This window comes from Saccopteryx leptura, chromosome 3 (assembly GCF_036850995.1).
Source record: "Saccopteryx leptura isolate mSacLep1 chromosome 3, mSacLep1_pri_phased_curated, whole genome shotgun sequence".
Classification (NCBI taxonomy): Eukaryota; Metazoa; Chordata; class Mammalia; order Chiroptera; family Emballonuridae; genus Saccopteryx; species Saccopteryx leptura.
This window is the reverse complement of record NC_089505.1, coordinates 289,740,406-289,763,014: the sequence shown is the minus strand read 5'-3', so window position 1 is coordinate 289,763,014 and position 22,609 is coordinate 289,740,406. Positions and strand designations below refer to the sequence as shown.

The 22,609-nt window shown below is 49.5% G+C and overlaps 1 protein-coding gene across 9 annotated transcripts in view; it reads right to left on the bottom strand.

Moving 5' to 3' along the window:
• The window catches only part of DNMT3A (DNA methyltransferase 3 alpha), a 136,738-nt gene that overhangs the window by 86,956 nt on the left and 27,173 nt on the right, over positions 1-22,609 (bottom strand). The window contains exon 1 of one of the 9 annotated variants that reach the window (XM_066378720.1): positions 5,549-5,770. The exons of the other annotated variants lie outside the window; for them this stretch is intronic. The gene's annotated coding sequence lies outside the window, so the exon portion shown is untranslated. Of the gene's footprint in view, positions 1-5,548; positions 5,771-22,609 lie in introns of those variants that run through there. 9 annotated transcript variants of the gene reach the window in all.

Here is a 22,609-nt window from a genome sequence, read left to right as displayed (position 1 = left end):
AGTTTTTTTTATAGTCCAGCCCTCCAATGGTCTGAGGGACAGTGAACAGGGCCCCTGTGTAAAAAGTTTGGGGAGCATGGAAGGCAGCTTTTATCCTTCCTTATACTTCTAATATCCACAGTGGCCATGAATGATGTTTATAACAACAGTTTAAAAAAATTTTTTTTTTTTGTATTTTTCTGAAGCTGGAAACAGGGAGGCAGTCAGACAGACTCCCACATTCGCCCGACCAGGATCCACCCGGCACGCCCACCAGGGGGCGATGCTCTGCCCATCCGGGGCGTTGCTCTGTTGTGACCAGAGCCACTCTAGCGCCTGAGGCAGAGGCCATGGAGCCATCCCCAGTGCCAGGACCAACTCTGCTCCAATGGAGCCTTGGCTGTGGGAGGGGAAGAGAGAGACAGAGAGGAAGGAGAGGGGGAGGGGTGGAGAAGCAGATGGGCGCTTCTTCTGTGTGCCCTGGCCGGGAATCGAACCTGGGACTCCTGCACGCCAGGCTGACGCTCTACCACTGAGCCAACCGTCCAGAGCCTTCTGGAAAGATTTTTAAAGTGCAATGTGAAGTCACAGATTGGGGTGAAAAAAGAGGAGACACCACCAACAAAATTTTGGAGTCTGGGAAGCAGATCTGTGATGACCAAATTTCAGAGAGCACACAAAAACAGATATACCACACAAGTCCTTAAAAGACACTTGACATGGCCTGACCTGTGGTGGTGCAGTGGATAGAGCACTGACCTGCAATGCTGAGATCAGCAGTTCAAGCCCTGAGCTTGCCCAGTAAAGGTATATGTGAAAAGCAACTACGAGCTGGAGCTGTCTCTCTCTCTAAAATTAATAAATAAAATATTAAAAAAAAAAAAAGACACTTGACATGATAGCACCAAGTGCCTCCAGGACAATCAGTAAAAAAGAAATGTGTGTGAAAATCCAGGGGATGGAATAAAAGAAGTAAACCCCCTAAATAAGTGGTTTTCAACCTTTTTACACTTGGGGACTGGTGGAAATAGGAGAGTTATTTCAGGGACCACTAAGGCAGAAATCACCCTGAGCATTAGCGAATTCAACTAAGATCATTGGGTCTATAATCTTCATACAACATCAGGGTGATTAAGCGGACCAGCACAAAATTCCTGGCGGACTTGTCCACAGACTGGAGGTTGAAAAACACAGTCCTAGGTCCATTTCCCCCAGGAGTCCGATGGGTTATTCCCCAGAGAGCACATAACAGAGGGTCTTTGCACAGAGTAGACTAGCCAGTTGAGAACAAAGGTAATATACCAAAACCAAGGAGATGAAGGTTATTATAAACGTGATGTGGCCCTGGCCGGTTGGCTCAGTGGTAGAGCGTCGGCCTGGCGTCCAGGAGTCCTGGGTTCGATTCCCGGCCAGGGCACACAGGAGAGGCGCCCATTTGCTTCTCCACCCCTCCCCCTCTCCTTCCTCTCTGTCTCTCTCTTCCCCTCCTGCAGCGAGGCTCCATTGGAGCAAAGATGGCCGGGGCGCTGGGGATGGCTCTGTGGCCTCTGCCTCAGGCGCTAGAATGGCTCTGGACGCAACAGAGCGACGCCCCAGAGGGGCAAAGCATCGCCCCCTGGTGGGCATGCCGGGTGGATCCCGGTTGGGCACATGCGGGAGGGAGTCTGTCTGACTGCCTCCCCGTTTCCAGCTTCGGAAAAGTGAAAAAAAAAAAGAATAAACGTGATGTTGTATCCTACTGGCTTCTCTCTCACTGGGCTCCTAGAACACTGGCAGCCAAACCCTTATCTTCTTTTCAATCCAAGAGGAAAGGTCTAAGGATACTGACCCCAGAACCCAAATGGGTGTCCGATTGGCTTGTTGAGTCAACCAGTGGATCTGTAAGCCAACAAGCCCCACATTATGCTCAGACCTTCCAATCAGCTTTTTAGATTCCTGTTTTAACCTTGAGAGGACAACCAAGGACCACCAGACAGGCATCTAAGGGAAGCATCTAACTTGGAAGACAGATCCAGAACAAATAAACCAAAACTGAAACAAAACCAAATACAACCTGGAGGAAACAGTTTAGGCACAGAGACGATAAAACATGCATGAAAAAAGAATGCAATGCTATTAAAAGAGAACATAAAATAATTCCTAGAAATAAATATTGTGCTAGTAGAAATATAAAACTCAACAGAAGGGGTATAGTAAAAAGAAAAACAGAAAATAGGAGAGGCTGGAAAAGAAAGTTGGTCCAAAAAAAAAAAAAAAAAAAAAGAAAATTGGTCCAGAAGTTTTCACATCTGAAAAATAGGAGATACAAAGGGAAAAAAAGGGGATAAAATTACCAATGAAATAACTTGAGAGAATTTCCCAGATTGGAAAGACAGGAGTTGCCTGATTGAAGAGGCTCGCTGAAAGTCCCGCACAGCGGATGAAAACAGACCCACAGCAAGGCACATCACTGTGAAATTTCAGAACACTGGGACACAGGGAAAAGTCTACACGTTTCTAGAAAGGGAGAAAAAAGTGACATACAGTATAAAGGTTCAGGAATCAGAATGGTTTCGGATTGTTCAACACTAATATACTGCTGACAAAAATTAGAGGATATTTCAAAATGAATATGAAGCAATTAAAAAAAGAAACATTTGATTTTTTTTTAAACAAGGGCATCAGAAAAGCAAACGACAAGTCAAAGAAAGTTTTTGATTATGCAAATAAGATGCAAAACCAACTGTTGTTGGTGAAAATGCACTATACAAAAGACTGAAAGTACTGGAGTATCTGCACGTTCCCTGATCCTCTAATTTTTGTGAGCAGTGTATTAAAAACAAGAAGACAAAGGACCAATACCCTTGAAATTCTTAAAATAATTCTCTAATTAGAACTCTTTCCCCAACCTAATTATCATTTAAGTTTGAGAGTAGAATAAAGATATTTTCAGACACTCCTTTCTCAGGAAGCATGGGAAGATGTCCTCTAAGACGCTGGAGACAAGGGAAGGGAATCCGGTGAAAAGAGGCCAGAAGCAGCCATAGAAAACGTAAGTATAGAAGATCTAAGCAGTACAGCCTCATGGCTCGGGCATGTCCATCGCTGTGCCCTCTCCCATTCAATTGTTTTAACCTGACAAAACCACAGGTGTCACTCACCGTCTGTACCCTGCTATCAGAACTCAGAAACTGAATGGATTTGCATATTGACTGGTATCTGTCCTGTATGATATGCTCCAAATGGGGGAGTAAATCAAGCAAGAGGAAGACATGAGGTCTGGAGAACAGGAACTTCAAGCAGAAGGAAGCAAAGGGAAGGCTAAGGGAGACACAGAACAGCAACTACATGTGCCACACGTGCAGAGAACAAGAGAGTAGATAAAAAATGGAATGTTAACATACAACATTCCACATGACTGCTCATGTGGACTACCATACTGACTTTTATTATAAAGTGTAGCTGTGGCCCTGGCCGGTTGGCTCAGTGGTAGAGCATCGGCCTGGCGTGCAGAAGTCCCGGGTTCGATTCCCGGCCAGGGCACACAGGAGAAGCGCCCATCTGCTTCTCCACCTCTCCCCCTCTCCTTCCTCTCTGTCTCTCTCTTCCCCTCCCGCAGCTAAGGCTCCACTGGAGCAAAGATGGCCCGGGCGCTGGGGATGGCTCCTCGGCCTCTGCCCCAGGCGCTAGAGTGGCTCTGGTCGCAACAGAGCAACGCCCCGGAGGGGCAGAGCATCGCCCCCTGGTGGGCAGAGCGTCGCCCCCGCCCCCGGGTGGGTGTGCTGGGTGGATCCTGGTCGGGCGCATGCAGGAGTCTGTCTGACTGTCTCTCCCCGTTTCCGGCTTCAGAAAAATACAGAAAAAAAATAATAAAAAAAAAGTGTAGCTATAATAAAAAATGGAATTGAAACATATAATACTCAACATGACCGCCCTTGTGGAAAACCACACTACTAGTAAGAGGTGTAGCACAAATTAGCAAAAGGTACAAAGAAAATAAGGCAGATGTAAACACAAGGTAATTATTAACTTCCAGGAAAACAAAAAGAAAGTTAACTATTGTAGTTAATTCAGGCTCAGGTGTTGTATTAGTTGATTTAACAAATACATGTATATATATAAACGTATGTATGTACGTACGTATGTACATATGTATGTATGTGGGTGATACTACATAGTACATTAACTTCCTATTTGCTGTTGTTACAAGTTAGCACAAAATTATGGCTTATAAACATCAAAAATTTGTTTTCTTGAAGTTCTGGAAGTCAGAAGTACAAAATAGTTCTCATCGCCAGGCTAAAATCAAGCTGTTGGCAGGGCTGTATCTTTTCTGGGGTCTCTGGTGAAAATCCATTTCCTTGACTTTTTTGGTTTCTAGGGGCTGCTCACATTCCTTGGCTCATGGCCGCCTTCCATCCTCAAAGCCAGCAAGAGCCAGTCTTTCCCCTGCTGCATTACTCTGACCCTGCTCCCCTCACATCTCTTTCTCTGACTCTCCTGCCCCTGCCTTTTCCTTCGAAGGACCCTTGTAATTACATTGGGACCGCCCAACTAATCCAGGATAATCTCCCATTTCAAGATCTTTAATTTAATCACACCTGCAAGGTCCTTTTGGCTGTGTAAGGTTAATAGGTATATCCACAGGTTCAGAGGATTAGGATGTGGCTGTCTTTGGGAGGCTATTCTCCTGCCTACTACATACATACCTAGACATTAATATATGCATAAAATATTTTTGAAAGAACATTGCTACATTACTGTTAATAGTATGCCTACCAGAACAATTTGGGAGGATGGCTGGAGAGCAGAAAGGTTGGCCACGTAAGAGAACTAAATTCTTACTACATAGGAAGTCAATGAAAAATGTCTAAAATGGAAGAGTCAAAAAATACATACATTTCTCAGAAATGGAAGTCTAGAATTGCTAGAAGAAAGAGCTAAAAGTGCTTGCCTCTGAGAAGAGGGCGAGGTAGGAGTAGGAAAGAACTGCATTTGGTGAAGAGGTGTTAGTACGATGTGACTTCTAAATTATGTGCATGTACTACTGAGAGGAAATTAAAACAGTAACTTTTAAAAAGAGAGGATGGGGATGGGAATGAGGGCTTGCAACCAACTGTAACCAGTGTTTGGGCGAGGCCTCCATCCTCCCCACCACCTCTGTCGTTCTATGAAACCATCACATCCCACAGAAGAACCATTATGAGCTCCTCACACCCACATAGAGTTCCGTCACCAGCTATAAAAGTTGTACCTCCCTCCACGTCCCTCCACAACCCCCCTCACAAAATATTTAATTCTTGCAATACTTCATTTCCACCCAGTCCAGCCCATGCACAGCATGGTGTACCTCCCTCACATCCCTCCCAAACTGCACTTGCGCCTGCCATTGCTGCCTACATCCCTAACCACCATCCTGGCTCACTCATGAGCCCATCTCAGACCAAAGGCCCACAATTCAACCATCTCCTGGAGCCCCTGTCATGTCAGCTCCCACCCTCACCACTACACTGTCCCTGGTGCCATTCCCGCCTTCCTCACCAACCCTAACCCCATCAGCACCCCCTGAGCTGACCACCCCAAGTCACACCTCCAAGCATACTCCAGCCAGCAACAGATTGTCACCCCACAGTCTGTCCTCAGCAAGGGCCTGCAGAAAATGATCTTCCAGGAACAAAACCATAATTGCCCACGAACTTGAATCCTTGCTCCATCAAAAACAGTCCTGATGTTATCAGCCTAAAAGCCCCTTCCACTCCAGTTCAAGTCCACGGGCTGAATTGCTGTAGCAGGTCCTTCTTCCTCCATCTGAAGTCAACTTTTCTCACAGTGGACTTGGCTCATTTAAGCCTATCTAGTTACCTTCCCCAACTTCCCTGGGGGAGGGGGAGGGTGTTGGTTGTTTGTGTCGATCCCACTCCTCCCCTTAGACAGAGCGGGCACGTGACCAGGCAGGGCCAATCGGAGGCCTCCCGGGAAGGTTTTGGTGCAATGGAAAAATGCTAATAGGTGGGATGTGAGTCAGGAGCTGCGGGCTGCCGGGGAAAGCTCGCCCCAGAACAAAGGGATGAAGACCGAGGGATGGAACACTCAAATCATTGTCTGGGCCCCTGGATCTAGCTGTACCTGGAGGCAGGGCATCTGTCAGCCTCTCATAACGTGAGTGTGTCTGTGCCTTGCGGCTGACAGTCCTGACTCATATGCTAATCTCAACCTCCTGAAGTCCTCCCTGGGAGGCCCACTTCGCAGGTTCAAGTCCTGGCTGCTGTGCGATGATAACTTATCATCTGTGTGACCTGAGGCAAAACTGTGCTTCGGTTTTCTCAGCTGTAAAATGGGGAAAATAACAGTAGCCACTTCACAGGGCTGTTGTGACAATTAAAACAAAATGCATTAAAAATGCTTACAAGGGCGTTATAACACACCAAAAATACTTCATAAATTTTAAGTTAGTAGTTCCTGGCTAATCCAGCCCACAGCTTTCTCTCCGTCCTTGAGACCCCTGCAGTGCTGTGGGCCACACAACACAGCTTACACCGGAGACGTGCTCGCCACGCCCCTTCCACCGTGTTCGCCACGCCCCTTCCACCGCCAGGTCTTGCGCATGGAGCTTTACAACTTCAACATCTAGTTCATCCTCACATCTCACCCCAACCCTCTGAAGTGGGTACTGTTTTTATCCCCAGTTTCCAGATGAGAAAAATGATACATAGAAAGGTTGACAAAGCCGCCTAAGGTCATCCAGTTAGTAAGCGGTACAGCCAGATACAAAGCCAGGTGTGCCCCACCCTGAAGCCCATTTTTCCATGCTGTCGTGATCTCACAATTAGCCTGTGACTGTCACAGCCATATTAACTTTGGGCACGGATTGGTCAGAAAACAAAATTTCCAGGTAGTCTGCTTTTCCTAGTGAGGTCTGTCTGCTGGGAAATGGGGGGGGGGGGGGAGCAGGGGTGGTGCTAGACACACAAGTTTCTAATCAGTGCCCTGCCCAAGGTGGTAATCATTCATTTATTCATCCAACTACTTACTGAGCACCTACCAAGTGCCAGGTATTGTGCTAAAGGACATGCATGGTCCTATTCCACCTATTTATTCTCAGAACAATCCTATGAAGTTTATAAAGTAGGTTCTATTGTTATTTCATAGGAGAAACTGGGACTTAAAGAAAGAGGTTTATTACCTCTCCAAGGTAGCCCAGCTCAAAAGTCCCCAGAGCAGGATGACAAATCCAGGTCCGTCTAACTCTGGAGTCTTTACACACTTTGCAGCACTCAGTCGGGAGTTAGGATACTAAGCACAGACCCCAGATCATCTATCTGTGCCCTTGAGGTGACCTCAGCTCTCAGACAACAGCCTCAAGGCTGAATTTCCTATCTGAGCTTGGGAGGAGGTACAAATGAGCCCAGTGGGTGACAGAGGCAGAAGAGTGTCTTGGGCCCCAGTGTTCTGCCAGGATGCTAATAAGCTCCAGGCCTGGTAAGCTGGGGGCCAGCAGAAAGCTGAGGGGAGGCAGCAGGGCCTCCTAGACAGAGATGTCTATCTGCCATAGCCTCTCTTGGTCACAAGACCAGGGCTGGAGAAAGGGGAGGAAGAGGTCCCAGTGTCACTTCCCGATTGCTCATTCTCTCAGCACAAGTGAGATGTACGTCATCAGACCGTCAATCTAACTTTCAGAACGAGCCCTCCCACCCAAACCACCTGCTGCCCATTGAACACCAATAGCCACTGGTGACAGGTCAACAATCCTGCCATCCTGATCCCCACTTCAAAGTCCATTTGTCTGGCTCTGGAGTTACAGCAAGATGACTGTGGCTCTCCCACCACCCTCAAGGCCAGGGCACAGACAGCATGAATATATATGGTCATACCAAACCTGCTGCCATGTTGGTGGCTCATACTAAGCATTACCACGACACAGCCCCAAAAGCGAAGAGGGAGAATAAAAGGTTTATACTCAAAATAGACACTAGTAAGAAGCTGAAATGAACCAATACAGCTTTCCATAAAGGAGCATGTGTTTCTGAGAGTGGTGAGTCAGGAGAAGCCCTGTGGTGTGCTGTGGCAGTCGGACAGGCTTCCCACGCCCTGGAGTCAGTGACACAGGGTGGCCAGGCTGAAAGCCCATGTAAGAATCAGCCATGTGGACCCTGATGGGGCCCGCTGTCAGGGGCAGCCTAAAGCGTGGGTCTGAGCCTGTCCTCCCCTGAGATGGCCCACGGTCTACGCCTGTGTTCCTCTGCCCTCCCAGCATTCTCTAAAGAATGGTCCACACCCGCCAGCTGCAGAGCCTCTTTACTTGGCCTCCCCATGACCCTGGCTTCTGGTCCTCACTTCCCCACCCCATCCCACATCTCTGAACCCTCTAGGGACACTGAATGTTGTAATCCCCAAAGGGGACACTACAGTGGTTCTGCTGGAAGATAACTCATCCACCTGGCTTTTCTGGACTTCTTACGCCACTGAGCTGACAGACAAAAAAGTTACTCCACTGGCTGGAGTACTTGATCCTAGTTCCCAAGGAGAACTGGGTTGCTGGTACCCACTAGAGGCAAGGAAGGCTGCCTAGAAACCAGGGGATTTTCTCAGGCCCCTCTTAGAACTTCCATGACCCAAAGTAAGGGTTAGTGGAAAACTACAGAAGCCAATAAAAGTGTGTGTATGTGGGAGACAACCGAGGATTCAGATCCTTCAAGAATGAAGGTCTGGGTCACCCCACCAGGTGAGAGCCTGAACTGCTGAGGTCCTGGCTGAGCACAGAGGAAATGCGAGCTGGGTAGACGGGGGAGGAAGCCAGATTCCAAGTGTGGCCTTGTGAACAAAAATAGAAATGAGAACTGTAGTAGTTTTCCGTATTTTCTGTTTACTTGATAGATATGTGTGTTTATTTGTATGTGGTAACTTTTTATTTTTCTTCCTTCTTCCTATTATTTTATATGCAAGTTATTGGAAGTTAACTCTATAATTGAGTCTTTTTTTAAATTATTTTTTTATTATTATTCATTTTAGAGAAGAGAGGGAGAGACAGAGGGAGAGAGAGAGAGGAGAGACAGAGAGAGAGAAGGGGGGGAGGAGCTGGAAGCATCAACTCCCATATGTGCCTTGACCAGGCAAGCCCAGGGTTTCGAACCGGCGACCTCAGCATTTCCAGGTCGACGCTTTATCCACTGCGCCACCACAGGTCAGGCCTAATTGAGTCTTTAGGTAACAGAATATTCAGTGTGACTGTGACTGAATTTGAGAAGTTATTCATGTAGAATGTAGACAGTGAATGATATAATGATTGGTGAGACTCTTTTTCTTTCTTTCTTTTTTTTTTTTTTTTTGACAGACAGAGAGAGGGATAGATAGGGACAGACAGACAGGAACGGAGAGAGATGAGAAGCATCAATTTTTCATTGTGGAACGTTAGTTGTTCATTGATTGCTTTCTCATATGTGCCTTGACTGTGGGGTTACAGCAGACTGAGTGACCCATTGCTCAAGCCAGCGACCTTGGGTCCAAGCTGGTGAGCTTTGCTCAAACCAGATAAACCAGCTCAAGTTGGCGACCTCGGGGTCTTGAACCTGGGTCCTCCGCATCCCAGTCCAATGCTCTATTCATTGCGCCACCGCCTGGTCAGGCCTCAATTCTTCATTTGAGGAAAAGTAAGTTAAAATATCCTTCAGTGAGAAAGATAGCTGTGTCTTAACAGGTGGAAATACAGCTATTTTGTTGTTACAGGAGAAGTCAAATGTGTGTAAAAGGGTGCACATGGAAGTTGTGTAGCCAAAGCAGGAGACTATGCCAGTTAATTTATTCACCCTTCATTGCCTGCTCTGTAAAAACTGAGATAGTCCCTTTACAGATTTCTCTTTTGCCAGCTGGCACATGAAACTGGCAGTAGAGGACACTAGCCAGACGTCGAAGGATGTCTCTTTTTACTAGATCCAGTGTGTTCTCTTGGACAACCTGTCCAGGCGCCAAACCCTGCTTCCTCATTGCCCAGTCCTGTCCTGAGGTAGCTCCCCCAGCCCCCAGCCCCCAGCCCTTGTGGCATGCAATGTCCCAGATCCCAGCGCCTGCAGTGGGGGTGCTCCCCTGGCCCCCAGCCCCTGTGGCACGCTACGTCCCAGAGCCCAGCGCCTGCAGTGGGGGTGCTCCCTCGGCCCCCGGCCCCTGCGGCACACAGAGCTTCTCCAGCGCCGGGCTCTCACGGTCGGTGTGTGACAGTGAGCAGCAGTCAGCAGCTCCACCCAACACCCCCCTTGGGGAGTTCAGTAGCAGTGTGCTCCAGGGAGATAATTCCTCATCAGCAACTTTCCTCTGGACCCGAAAGGATGGATGTCCAGTGAGTTCCAGAGGACAGGTTTCCAGCAAATTCTAGCAACATGGCACCACAGTGACTTCCCTGTTAGCCACAAAGCCGTGGCCATGCCCTCTCCATTAAGGTCAGGATGTCAACTCTGTGCTCTATGAGGGCCTCTTCCTTGGGCACTCCATGGCATCCCTGGGGTAGTGGCTGTTCTCATATATGCCATTTGTATATTCTTTGCAGTTCTTCTTACTAGCCAATCTCTCATTATATCAACCCTATATTTAATATGCCTTTCTACTAAACTTTTCCTGTTCAAATCACTATGTGGTTTCTGCCTCCTCAACAGACCCTGACTGATACAGTCAGCCACAGCTTCAAAGGGCCTTTCTCCATTCTCAAGGTCCTTGAGCTCAATTCGGCATCCTTGCCAGCTAATCGCTGCTTGCGTCAAGCACTCACTCGGCAATCATTTATCGAGTGCCACTGCTGAGGCGAGCAAAAGAGGCCCTGCTTCTGGAAGTTCAGAAATGGACCCTCCGGCTCTCTCCTGCCCAGGACTCCGCTTGGCTCCATGCTCTTGGCTGTCTCCCCACCTTCAGTCAGGCTCCTCTGCTCTGTCTCCCGGGCTGGCTGGGGTCTTGCTCCCATGACTGCACACTGTGTACCCCTCACAGTCACACTCTGCCTTCAGCTATATTCTAAATCCTCCTCTGCTGAGAGATCTGGGCTTAAGTTAACAGAGCTCTCCTTCTGCAACACCTCCATCTTTATTTCCTAGATACCCCCATCTAGATAACTTGCAGTCACTCAAAATCCTGCTCCTCTAGAACCAGATGCCTTGTGTCTCCTCTGGCTTCTCTCTAAGTGGAAGCGGCACGACCCTCCCCTCAGCTGTCAAAGCCCAAAACCCCAGAGAGAGCTAAGGTCCTACCCTTCCCTCAGTCCCCACACTCCATCGGACACCTGGTCCTCGGGGCTCTCTTTTCCCTCCACCCAAGCCCTTTGCACCACGGGTCCTTGGGTGTCTCTACCTGCACCCAAGCCTCTCACCAAATACTTCCTGCACGTGGCTTCCTCAGTCAGAACCTATGGTGCCCGGTGAGAATGTTCTGGGATTGATGGTGGCAATGGTTCCACAACTCTGTCAAAGTACTAAAAGCCATCACATTGAACACTTTAAATGGGTGTATTATATGGTATGTGAATTATATTTCAGTAAAGCTGTTGCTTAATAAAAACAAACAAACAGGGAATAAAAACCTATTATACCAACGATTTTCACACACGGTAAAATCTAACCACTGGTCTGGCCCTATACAGACAGCCTGAGCAAACTGCTCTGTCCTTGCCCCTCACCTCTCCCAGCTGACCTCATCACTCCAGGGCCAGCCACTGTCCCCCAACTTATACCCCTTATTTCTACACTGGTGTCTGCACTCACACTGTTCCCTCCTCCAGGGGGCTCACCCACCCTTCCCCCATCCCTTAGCACCGCCCACCCCTCTCCATCATTTCTCAACCACACACCCAGGGGTCTTTAATCAGTTTCTGTGCTGTAGTCATTTAGCTTCTCATTTGTATATACCACAAATGTGTCTGTTTCCCCAAACAGAGTTCACGTCCTGCACCTTGCTGCAACCCCCAAAGCCTGGTGCTTCCCCCTCCTGTCCCGCGCTGCTCTGCGTGACCCCTGAGGCAGAGAGGACTGTGTGAAATCACTCCCAGGCAGCTGCAACATCCCCGGCACAGTGCTGTGGTGCCTCGAGTGGCCGCCCACAACCCCCACTCCAGGGGCCGCATGACAGTGCCCCATGGCACTACGCCAATGGGGTGGCCCTCTGCGGCAGCCCCAGGCTCCTGCTATACCTTTCCTAGGCCAAGTGTACACTTCCTGCAGGGTGTGCTGGCCCCTCCAGCCCCCAGAGGCCCCAGGATGAAGGGGGTCACGAGGGTCCCAGGTCCGAGTGCCCATGAACACAGGAAGCGAGGGGGCTGGTCTCCCACCTCTCCAGGCCCTGGGAGGCCGAGTCCCTGGCTTGCCTGTGACCGCTCTTTCCCCACACCATGCACAAGCTTCCCCTATCTGCACTTTTCACCCTCTTCCCTGACCAAGCAACCACCCACTCAGCTGATTCCTCCCAGGCCAGAACTAGAAGGTCCCCCAAAGGACCCTCCCCACTCACAAAAACAGGAAATAGTCTGTTGTTATAGAATTACCCCCTGGTCTCTGGTTGGCTTTTTCCTTACCCTCTGCCCCAACCAAAAGCAAACCATTCGTGGAAGGGGTCAAGGAAGGGAGAAGAAAGCCGGGACGCTGGGCAGCACACCCCTGAATCACTAGCCCCTGGCCCAGAGCCCAGTGCAGTTCTTCCTCCCCTGTAGCCCTGGGGATGCTCACTGGGCCCCACCTCAAACCCTGGCTCTGCCACTTGGAGAGGTGGACCTCACTTTCCCAATCTGTACAATGGGGCGAACGAGTCCCTGCTTCAAACATCTACTTTAAGATATGACAGAGTCTGAGCTCAGTGTTTAGCAGGGTGCCTGGCACACAGTTGGTACTTGATAAGTGTTAGTTTTTAAAAAGTATTATGTGATGAATCAGGGCAAAAGGCCAGGAAAGTGTCCTTAGGAAACCTAGACTCCTCCTTAAGACCACACCCAGCAGTGATTCTTGCTCACTCCTGGGAAGAGCTGCCGTGGCCTGACCTGGAGTCCAGAGCCCCTGGCCACCAGAACGGGTAACCCCTTTACCACAGCCCCTAACCTGCCATCATGCCCTTAGCAGTCTCTCACAGCCACAAACACACACAGACACGTACACAGACACACAAAGACACACACAGACACATATACAGAAACACAGACATGCACAGAGGCACACACACACAGACACACATAGAGGCACACAAACACATACACAGACACACAGACATGTATACACACAGACACACAGAGACAGACACACATAGAGACAGACACGTACATAGACAGACACAGACATACATAGACATGTACACAGACACACACAGACATAGAGGCACACGGACACACAAAGACACAGACAGATAGACACAGAGACATGTACACAAACACAGACACACACACACAGACAGACACACACACAGATGCTCTTACACAGACAGACACGGACACCCTGACAAAAACACACACTCTCTCACTCCTCTAGGATTCAGGGCTCCCGGCTCTGAGAGAGGATTCTGGGCAGGGCCTCCCCAGCACATGGGCCAAAGAGGCATTTGGAAACCAGCTTGGGAACCTCATAACCATTCATAATATTGTTCTAAGAGAAAATACAAAACATTGCCCTATAACAAACCTTTGCAGTAGAATTCCTGCACGAGCTAGAACTGACTGTGCTAGAAAATGAACAGAACAAGAAGAGAAGGCTGCATAAACTTAGTTTGCCTTTGCAAAATTAATACCAATTACAAAAACATTTATGTGAACTGGCTCACCATTTATACTTAATTAGCATGCAGCACAATTATGCATACCATTAAGGGTATGCCAGATTAATTAAGCTGTATGTTTCATTTGATTACACCACCACACCCTCAGTCCATAGATGCCCAACTTTCACAGGGCTGTCCTGTGACAGGGGTACGTGCATAGGTCTATGCAAACCAGACAAATGTTATTTCCTACACACACATCGACAGTGGTTCCCCCACCACACCCAGCGGAGACAGCCTGACTCGGCCTTCTTGCCAACATGGCCACCACAGAAGCCCCTGCCAAGGAACCATCTTCCTCCCAAGAGCCTCCTCTAAAGGCAAAGGCACTGCGAAGGTCTCCCCACAGGGGTGGCCGCATGTCACAGGGGTCACAGGGGCCACAGTACAGCCCAACAGCCACCACGTGTACCCGCCCACAGACCAACGTCAGCCCAAGCACATTTCCCAGACCCCTCCAGGACCTTGCGCCCCTTCCCTGGCAACAGTGCCAGCTACCAGCTAGGTCCCCACTGGTCCGCCCAGGCCCTGTGGGCATCAGAGCCTTCCCTCCCGCCCCCTCCACTCTCCACACAGCCATGGTGGGCAGCTCCTCACAGATCCCTCCCCTTTATTAAAAAAAGGAAATGACACCCCCCCCCACCCCATCCTCCACCCCAGTTCCCATTTAGCTCAGCAGATGCTTTTCAAATACAGTGGGCTTATCTGGGTTTGGGGAACAAGAGAGTCAATGGAATATGACCCACAGACCTTCCCAGGAATGAGGAACTCAAAACTGACTGAGGGGACTGGCGGCCAGGTCTCCTGGGAGGCAAAGGGCATGAAGAATCTCAGTGAGCAGAGAGGAAAGGTATGCTGTCCTCGGTGCCAGCCAGGGAACACGCATGGCTGGACTGGAACCCTCCAACACCTGGGAGGCCCAGTGAGTAAGGAGCCTTTTAAACAGATGACATAAAATATCCAGGTTCAGTGCAAGAAGCAGTGTTCAAAACAAGCAAACAAACAAAAACACAAGTTTATGAGGTTATCTCTACATTGCAGATGGCAAAACTGAGGCTAAGAGAGGTTAAGTGACCTGCAGGACCAGGACACTCAGGGGTTAAAAGGTGGCGGGGCTGAGGCCACGCTGCCTCTTGCCTCAGCGCTGCTGCTCTGGCTCACATCATTTTTCTAAAAATTCTTTGGGAACTGCCCTTCTTGTGACACTCAAAAGACTTGTTTCTATTTTATCTATTTATTTTTTAATTTAGAGAGAGAGAGACAGGAATATTGATCTGTTCCTGTATGTGTCCTGACCAGGGATCAAATCAGCAACCTCTGCACTTCAGGACAAAGCTTTAACCAACCAAGCTATCCAACCAGGGCAACTCATTTCTATTTCAGAGAAACAGTTTTGTTTGTTTTGTTTGCTTCCCCAAACTGTGCCCTGCCCTCAGCTCATCCCCACCTACCTACCTCTGCAGACCTGCAACTCAATGGAGGGCAGGTGTCAATTTGGCAATTCATATACCATTCTCAGAGGGTGACAGGATGTACCCCAGGGCATGCATCTGGGGGGGTCTAGGTCTAGGGTCTGTTCACCTTTGGGGGGGCTCTTCAGAAGCACAAGCATCAGGGCCCCTAACATCAGTATCCCTGATGCATGTAGTATGAATGCCTGCTTAAGTCACTTCCCTCCTCAAAAATGTCCAGGGGTTGCCACAAGTTATGGAACAAAATGTGCCTGCCTTTCTAATCCCGCACACCAGACCCTGCCCCTCCCTGAGCCCCCACCTCCAGTCCTGGTGACATAGGCAGTCTCCTTCTTCCAGCCTGGCCCAACCCAGTCTCCACCTGGGCAAATCCTAACTGCCCTCAAGTCTCCACTCTACCCCTGCCTCCCACAGGAAGCACTCCCAGGTTCCCCAAGACTCCCCCAACCTGATCCTCACAATAGATGGCATCTCCACTCACACAGCTGGCTTCCTTTACCGGCTCAGTCGCCCAGCCATTCCTACCAGCTCTGTTTCCCGAATGCCTCGCAAAGCACCCCTTCTGCATACCCATGCTACTTGTTCCCCGGATTGGATTTCTGCACAAGCCTTCTGCCTGGAATCCCTGTCTCCATCCACATCTGTCCAATTTCACCTCCTTCATGCCCCAGGGTGCTTTCTCAGATATAAATATGGGCACATTACTCCAAGTCCAACAGTCACCAAAGGCTAACATCCCAGCCTTTCATGGTCCAGCTCTGTCCCAGCCCTCCAGCCTGACATGCCATCATTCCTCACTTCCCATTATGCGGGCACATTGGGTCAGAAAATGCCCTTGACTACCTGGTTAGCTGCTCGCCACCCTTCGAGATTCAGATTATGTATCACCTCCTTTAGAAAGCCTGCCCTGTCCTTCCTCCCCCTGATAAGCTGTCCCTCCTCGGAGCCCCGTGGAGCCCCTGGCACACTGCCAGGGCTCTCTCCACCCACCTATGATGTAATGGTCACCCTCTCCAGACTCGTGCCTCTGCTGTGGGCTCCTTGAAGACCAACTAGTCCTTTTCAGCTTTGTAGCCAGTGCCTGGCACACAGTAGGTCTTTAATAAATAAATAGACAAACTTCATTTGTTGATCTGAAGCAAGGGACCTCCGAAGAGAAAACCTGAGAGCTGCTGAGCTTGCCAGCTTGGGGCCTTGGCACTCCAGCATGCTGAACCGCTGCTCGCAGACTCCGGCTGTGTGGAGGGTGTCGACAGAAGAAAATACAGAGGCAATTGCCCAGCCCCACTGGGCTTCCCACCTGAGCTTCCAGTACCAGGCAGGCCCTCAGGCCACCACCAGTTGGGCTGGGAACCACCAGCCTGTGAGAGGATGGCAACAAGTACTACATTGTTGCTGGTAATAAAACCATTAGGAACTAGTGCTATGTGCCAGCTGCCAGGCCCTGCTGTAGTCTGGACCCTCCCACGCCTCTAGGCCAGGGGGCAGAGCCAGCCCTGCCAGCAGGCCCAGAACTCAAAGGAGAGGCCACTGCTGGCTCTGGGACCAAAGAGGCCAGAAGGCAGGGCGGGAGAGGGTTCAGGGCTTGGGGAGCCTGCTGGGTCCCCAGTGAGCACAGACTCGAAAGGAACTGATGAAGTACGTCAAGAGTAAAGGCCCTGGGATCAGACAGCCAGGGCTGGGGGACTCAGAGATCAACCAGCCAAACCCTGGCTTTACGGAGAGGAATGGGAGCCCTAAGACCCCCTAAAGAGTGAGGGAAAATGACACTTGTAGGGTCTTATAGTGCACTGGGCCTTCATGGGCATCACCACACAGTCCCCAAAGTCTCTCTCATGCAGCCCTGTCATGACCCCCCTTAAAAGAACTCATACCTCTTGAGCACCTACTATGTGCCAGGCAAAGTGTTGGCTGTTTTCATAACATTTCACGTGATTCAGGTTAAGATGTGGCTTCTCTCCCCATCCCTGATGGAAAAGCTGCAACTCAGAGATGTTTAGGTCTCAAAGTAACTGAGTAGTGGTGGGGCCGAGACACTAATCAAGGGCTGCCTGCCCCTGGGGTTTCTGCTTTGACTGCACGTCATCCCTTCCAGCCTGGTACAGAGGGGAGGTCCACAGAGGGACCAGCTCTGAGCCTGCCTCCATGTTACTTTATCGCCCCGCTTTATTCCAGGGCAGGACAGGGCAAAGGAGTATGCATACCCTTCCTCGTGTCATATTCAACAGGGGCAGCCTCAGAAGGGAAATCAAGCTCTAAGGGAGTACCCACGGGTCGGGGCTGAGGCTGGGAAAGGGGACTGTGGAAGGGGAAGGTGGGTGCTGTTGCCAGGCAACAGGCAGAGGAACTACTCTCTGCCATTCCTCACCTCTCCACCCTATCACCTGGGTCACTGCCACCTGCTCATGGCCTTCAGATCACAGAGCTGGATACAGCTTGAGCCCACATGCCAGATGAGTTCCCTAGGAATCCCTTCCACTCCTTGGCATGGCCTCCTGAAGCCCCACCTGGTCCTCTGCAGATCACTCTATGTCCCTATGCTCTATCCCTGGCCCGGGCCCTGGTCATACCTCTAGTTCCCAGGGAACCATAGAATGAAGCCTTTTGGGAAAATCATCAATGATTTGTTTCCCATCCTGAGTCAGAACTGAGAGTTTCAAGTTACCACCCTGTAAAGCTAACTTGGTCCACTGCCCTGGTGGGTACCTGGATGTAGCCAGCCAGTGGTTGGCCACTCCCACCAAGTCCCGCCAAGCTCTGGGCTTTGCTTGGAGACCTCAGGCTCTGCAGTATTTCTCCCTGCAACCTTCCCAGAGAAGACAAGTACCTGAGAAAGCCTGCCCTTTGCTGTCAGTCTCCAAGTCAGTTTTTTTTTTTTATCATAGAGTCCACGCTTCCAACCCTAGAATGACTCAAGTTTTGTTCATGTTCTTACCCAGAAGCTTTAAAAAGTATGGTTTTATTTTGGTTGTCATTAATAAAGTAGCATGTGTGTATTTACATTTTTTTCAAAGGTTAAAAAGCATATAAAGTAAAAAGGCAGTCTTTGGACTGACCGGTGGTGGCGCAGTAGCTAGAGCGTCGACCTGAGATGTTGAGGTCTCAGGTTCGAAACCCTGAGGTCACTGGCTTGAGCACAGGCTCTTCAGCTTGAGCATGGGTTCATCAGAATGATCCCATGGTCGCTGGCTTGAAGCTCAAGGTTGCTGTCTTAAGCAAAGGGTCACTGGCTCTGCTGTGAGCCCCAGTCAAGGCACACATGAGAAGCAATCAAGGAGCAACTAAAGTGGAACAACTATGAGTTGATGCTTCTCATCTCTCTCCCTTCCTGTCTCCCTCTCTCTCTGAAAAAAAGACAGTCTTTGCTGCTGTATACCCTTCCATGCATGTACAGCCAATAAATGTATATATATTTAAAATTTTTTAGAAAAACAAGATTACACTCTGCATACAGTTTTTTGGGGGTAACCCAACCCCATATTATGGACATCTACATGTCAGAATAGACATACTTGCTATCAAAGGCTTTGGGGAATCTAAACACATCCCCTTTTATCCATAAACTTATTTATTCTTTCAGAATCTACAATATAGATCACACATTCCTTCAAAAGGCCCCTTCCCAACAGGTTCTGCTTGCTGGAGTGTTGGAGGATCCCACCCCTGGCATGGGCCCCAGCATCCTCTCCTGCTCCTCCCTGGGTCGTCTGGGGGAAGCTCTGAGAAGTTTGTTCCCAGGTCCCCCAGCCTCCCAGTCTGGGCATTCCCGGACATTCACTATGACTCGGCCCATATCCAACCCACAGCTCCATAAACAACAGATCTGACCCCCCATCCCATAATGTTCCCTCTAAGCATCTTTAACATTTTCAAGTAAGGACCACTGAAACCCAGGGATCTGGCTGATCTACTGGGTCTAGAACATCACCTGCACCGACCCCTAGATCACCTACACAGTAACGCAGCATCAGATTAGGAGTCTGGTTCCAGCCCTCCAGTTACTAGCTGTTTGAGATAGTTGGTCCTCTGTCCCCTCTGAGTACCCAGAGGGGAAGCTAACAACCAGCTCTGAATTGAAAGTGACCTTGACATTTGAAACAGAAACAGAGAAGGGAGATCAATAGAGATGACAATGAGCAAGGCATAAGGGCAAAGAGAATATAGGAACCTGGTAATAGACGTAAATAAGGCTGGAAGCTTTAGGGGTCAGAGGGGACTACAGCAAGACGGGAGTGGTCAAGGCTGTTACAGTTGAAAAAAATTCCACTGTTCCCTGGGATTCAGCTAGGAAAGCCCCAGGCCTCCGCACCGCCCACCTTCACTGTCCTCCAGACAGGCTTTCAATGTGATCAGCAAGGGAGATGTGGCCCTGACCACTGGCTGTCTTTGTTCCAGGCTCCAGGCACCCGCAACCACACCTGGGGGCTGCCAGACAGGGACACACCCCCTCCAAGTTGGGGGCTAGTTCTGCCATATGTGCAGGGAGGGGGGAGGACAAGACAGAGTCGGGTTCTGCACCCCCATTCACAGCCTCCTGTAGGAATGTTCTGGATGCTGAGGCACCTCAGCCTCAGGGAGGGAATGTGAAAGGGGAGCGAGACCTCTGGAGGCCAGGTAAGGAACCCTCCCCACCTCCATTCACACCATGATAGCCATCACTAGCATGCAGACCTGACCCTGGCTGGTGTTCCCCTTAATCACCACAACCTCTGGGGTTGGTGTAATTTAAACCCTGCTGTTTCTCTCCAAGTCTGAGCTCTTAAGCTCTAGTCTATAGAGTATAAAGGAATCATCAAGATCCTATACCAGCCCTGGCAGAATAGCTTGGTTGGTTGGAGCCTCCTCCTGAGGTTCAGAGGTTGCTGGTTTGATCCCTGACTGGGGCAAATGCAGGAGCAGATCAGTGTTCCTGTTTTTCTCTCTCTTCCTTCCTCTCTCACTGAAATGAATTAAAAAACAAACAACAACAAAGAAAAAACACGATCCTATACCAAAGTTGGTCCCTTCCCCTTTTTCCCTTTCCTCCCTCTGTCTTGTCCCCATCCTACTACCCAAAGCCACCACACACAGAGCAGTTCAGAATGATTCTCCACAGGCAGCAGAGGAGTTACATTACAGAACATAGAGGCCTGCTCTCCTCAAATCAATAAGGGGCTTCAGCCTGGCCCTCAGCAATTCTGAGACCCTGTTCTGCCTCCCCAGTGGCTCCCCCACACACCAGCTGCCCCATCCCTGACTGCTTGGCTTCCTCCTCTCAGCCTGGAAGCTCTACCTCTGTGCTTTGAAGCCTAGCTCAAGTGCCACCTCCTCCAAGAAGCCCTCCCAGGTCTCCTCAGTTGGTTGTGATCTATTAGAACTTTATTTCTCCCTGTGCTGCAACCTTGGTCTGTGCTCATTAGTTGGTACACCCTAAACTCACTGTGTGTCTCCTCAAAGCCTAGCACACAGCCTTGCCCACAGGAAGTGCTCAGTAAGTCTCTGGAAGCAAATATACTGCACTCAGGACAGAATCAGAAAAAAGAGCCATACAGCGTGAGAGATGGAAGGCAGACACAAAGACAACCTGGCAATGCGGCTTGTTGAACTCAAGAACACACTGCTAAGTAGCACTGAGGAGCCTCCCACCTCTGACAATTTTCAGTCAGAAGCAGTATTTTCATCATCAGTCCAAGATTTTGCAAAAGAGGCAGAAAGGTGGACAAGACTTCTCAGGTCACTTCCTGCAGTGCCAATCCACATAAGCTGCCCAAATGACAAAAATAATTACAACTATCTAACACTGAACACTTATACTATGCATATTACCTTGCCTTTAATCCTCACAACCACCTCGAGTACAAGCTGTTTCCACGTTACAGGTGTGGAAACTGAGGCACAGCGAGACTAAGTCAGCTGCTGGATCCCACAGCTGGGAAGTGTCAGAATGCACCTCATTCTGCCTCCATGGCCCTCATTTCAGCTACTCTGAAACAGACTATGTCTAAGCAAGTTGCATCTAACCCCACACAGCTGTATACAGTGTACACAGAAAGATATGTACACAAAAATATGCACAGAGATCCACTTGCACTGCACCCTGTTCTAATTACACACTTAACAAATGAAGACAGGCTTGAACACACACACATCCCTGACACTACATGGATCTCAGGTTTTGTAGGTTTTTTTAGGGAAAAAAATAATCAGAGAGAAATGACTGAAAAGCCCTCAAGATTTGAGTGGAGAGGAACCTGGCCCCTTTAGTTTACTATTAGAGCCTCGCTCGGGAGCAGCCAAGCACACAGCCCACAGAGACACCCAGCCTCAAAGGGCAAGCAGGTTCCTGACAGGCTCCACTCTGTTAGATACCAAAATGGAAGTAGAATCGATTCCCCTGCACCATGCCTTGGCCCTAACTGTTGCCTGCTCCCAAGCTAGAGGCTAGAGACACATTTACTATCAGTGGGGCACAGGGTGGGGAAGGGCAACATGGGCACCAAGTCAGGGACACCAGGCCCACACCAGCAGAAGGCAGCAGGAAGTACGGAGGGAGAGAAGCATGTGACAGGCACACAATTGGCCTTCTAGCCTCAGGCTCAGGGTAACACTTCCAACCCTGGAAGAAAGAGGGCCTGGCTCCACATGCAAACAACCCCCGACCCAGCTTCAAGAATTCTCAGGGCTCAAAGTTCTCTTTCAAACCCTAAATTCTAAGGCTTGGGTTCTAAAGGTAACATTTCAGGTCCAAGGATGAGGAAAGAATGGTCTATTTTCACCCCCATTAGAGAAAAGGCAAGACTGCTCTGAGTCCCATTTCTATCTGGTTCCCCAAAAAAGGAGCCTTGAGGGAGTATGGACTCTTGCTGGGGAAAAACTTGCGTCTTTTGGGCCTGAGCCCAATGAACTGGCCTAAAAGTAGGCAATGGCCATTTGGGGGAGGCAGAGCAGCAGCAAGTAGAAGAGAGACAGTGTATGGCCACCAAACCCTCTGCCACTAGGGAAAGGACAGGGACTGAAACACAGATGGGCAGTAAGCATCCCACCATTCAGCAGTCATGAAGGCCCCATGTAATGTCCAATGGGAGGACCCAGAGGCAAGCAAGGCAAGGTCCCTGTCCCTGACCACAAACTGGTAGGAGAGAAAACACACATTGCAGCAGCTCAGGAGAGCTGTGCAGGAGACAGTCTAAGTTCTTCAGAGAGCAGGCCCAGCCTCACTTCTTCAAGGCCTGGTCCCTGGGCAACTATTTTCAAGCTTCTTTTCTTCCTTGCAGGCTTTTACAGAAGACCAATCTCACTGACGTGTGTAACTGTGATAGTAACATATCCACAAGGGACTCAAGTGCTTATTGTCAATTGGATCTGGGAAGAAACTTCAGAAATTATGCACAAACATCTGTAGGAATTACAAAAAAACACCTTGGACACAC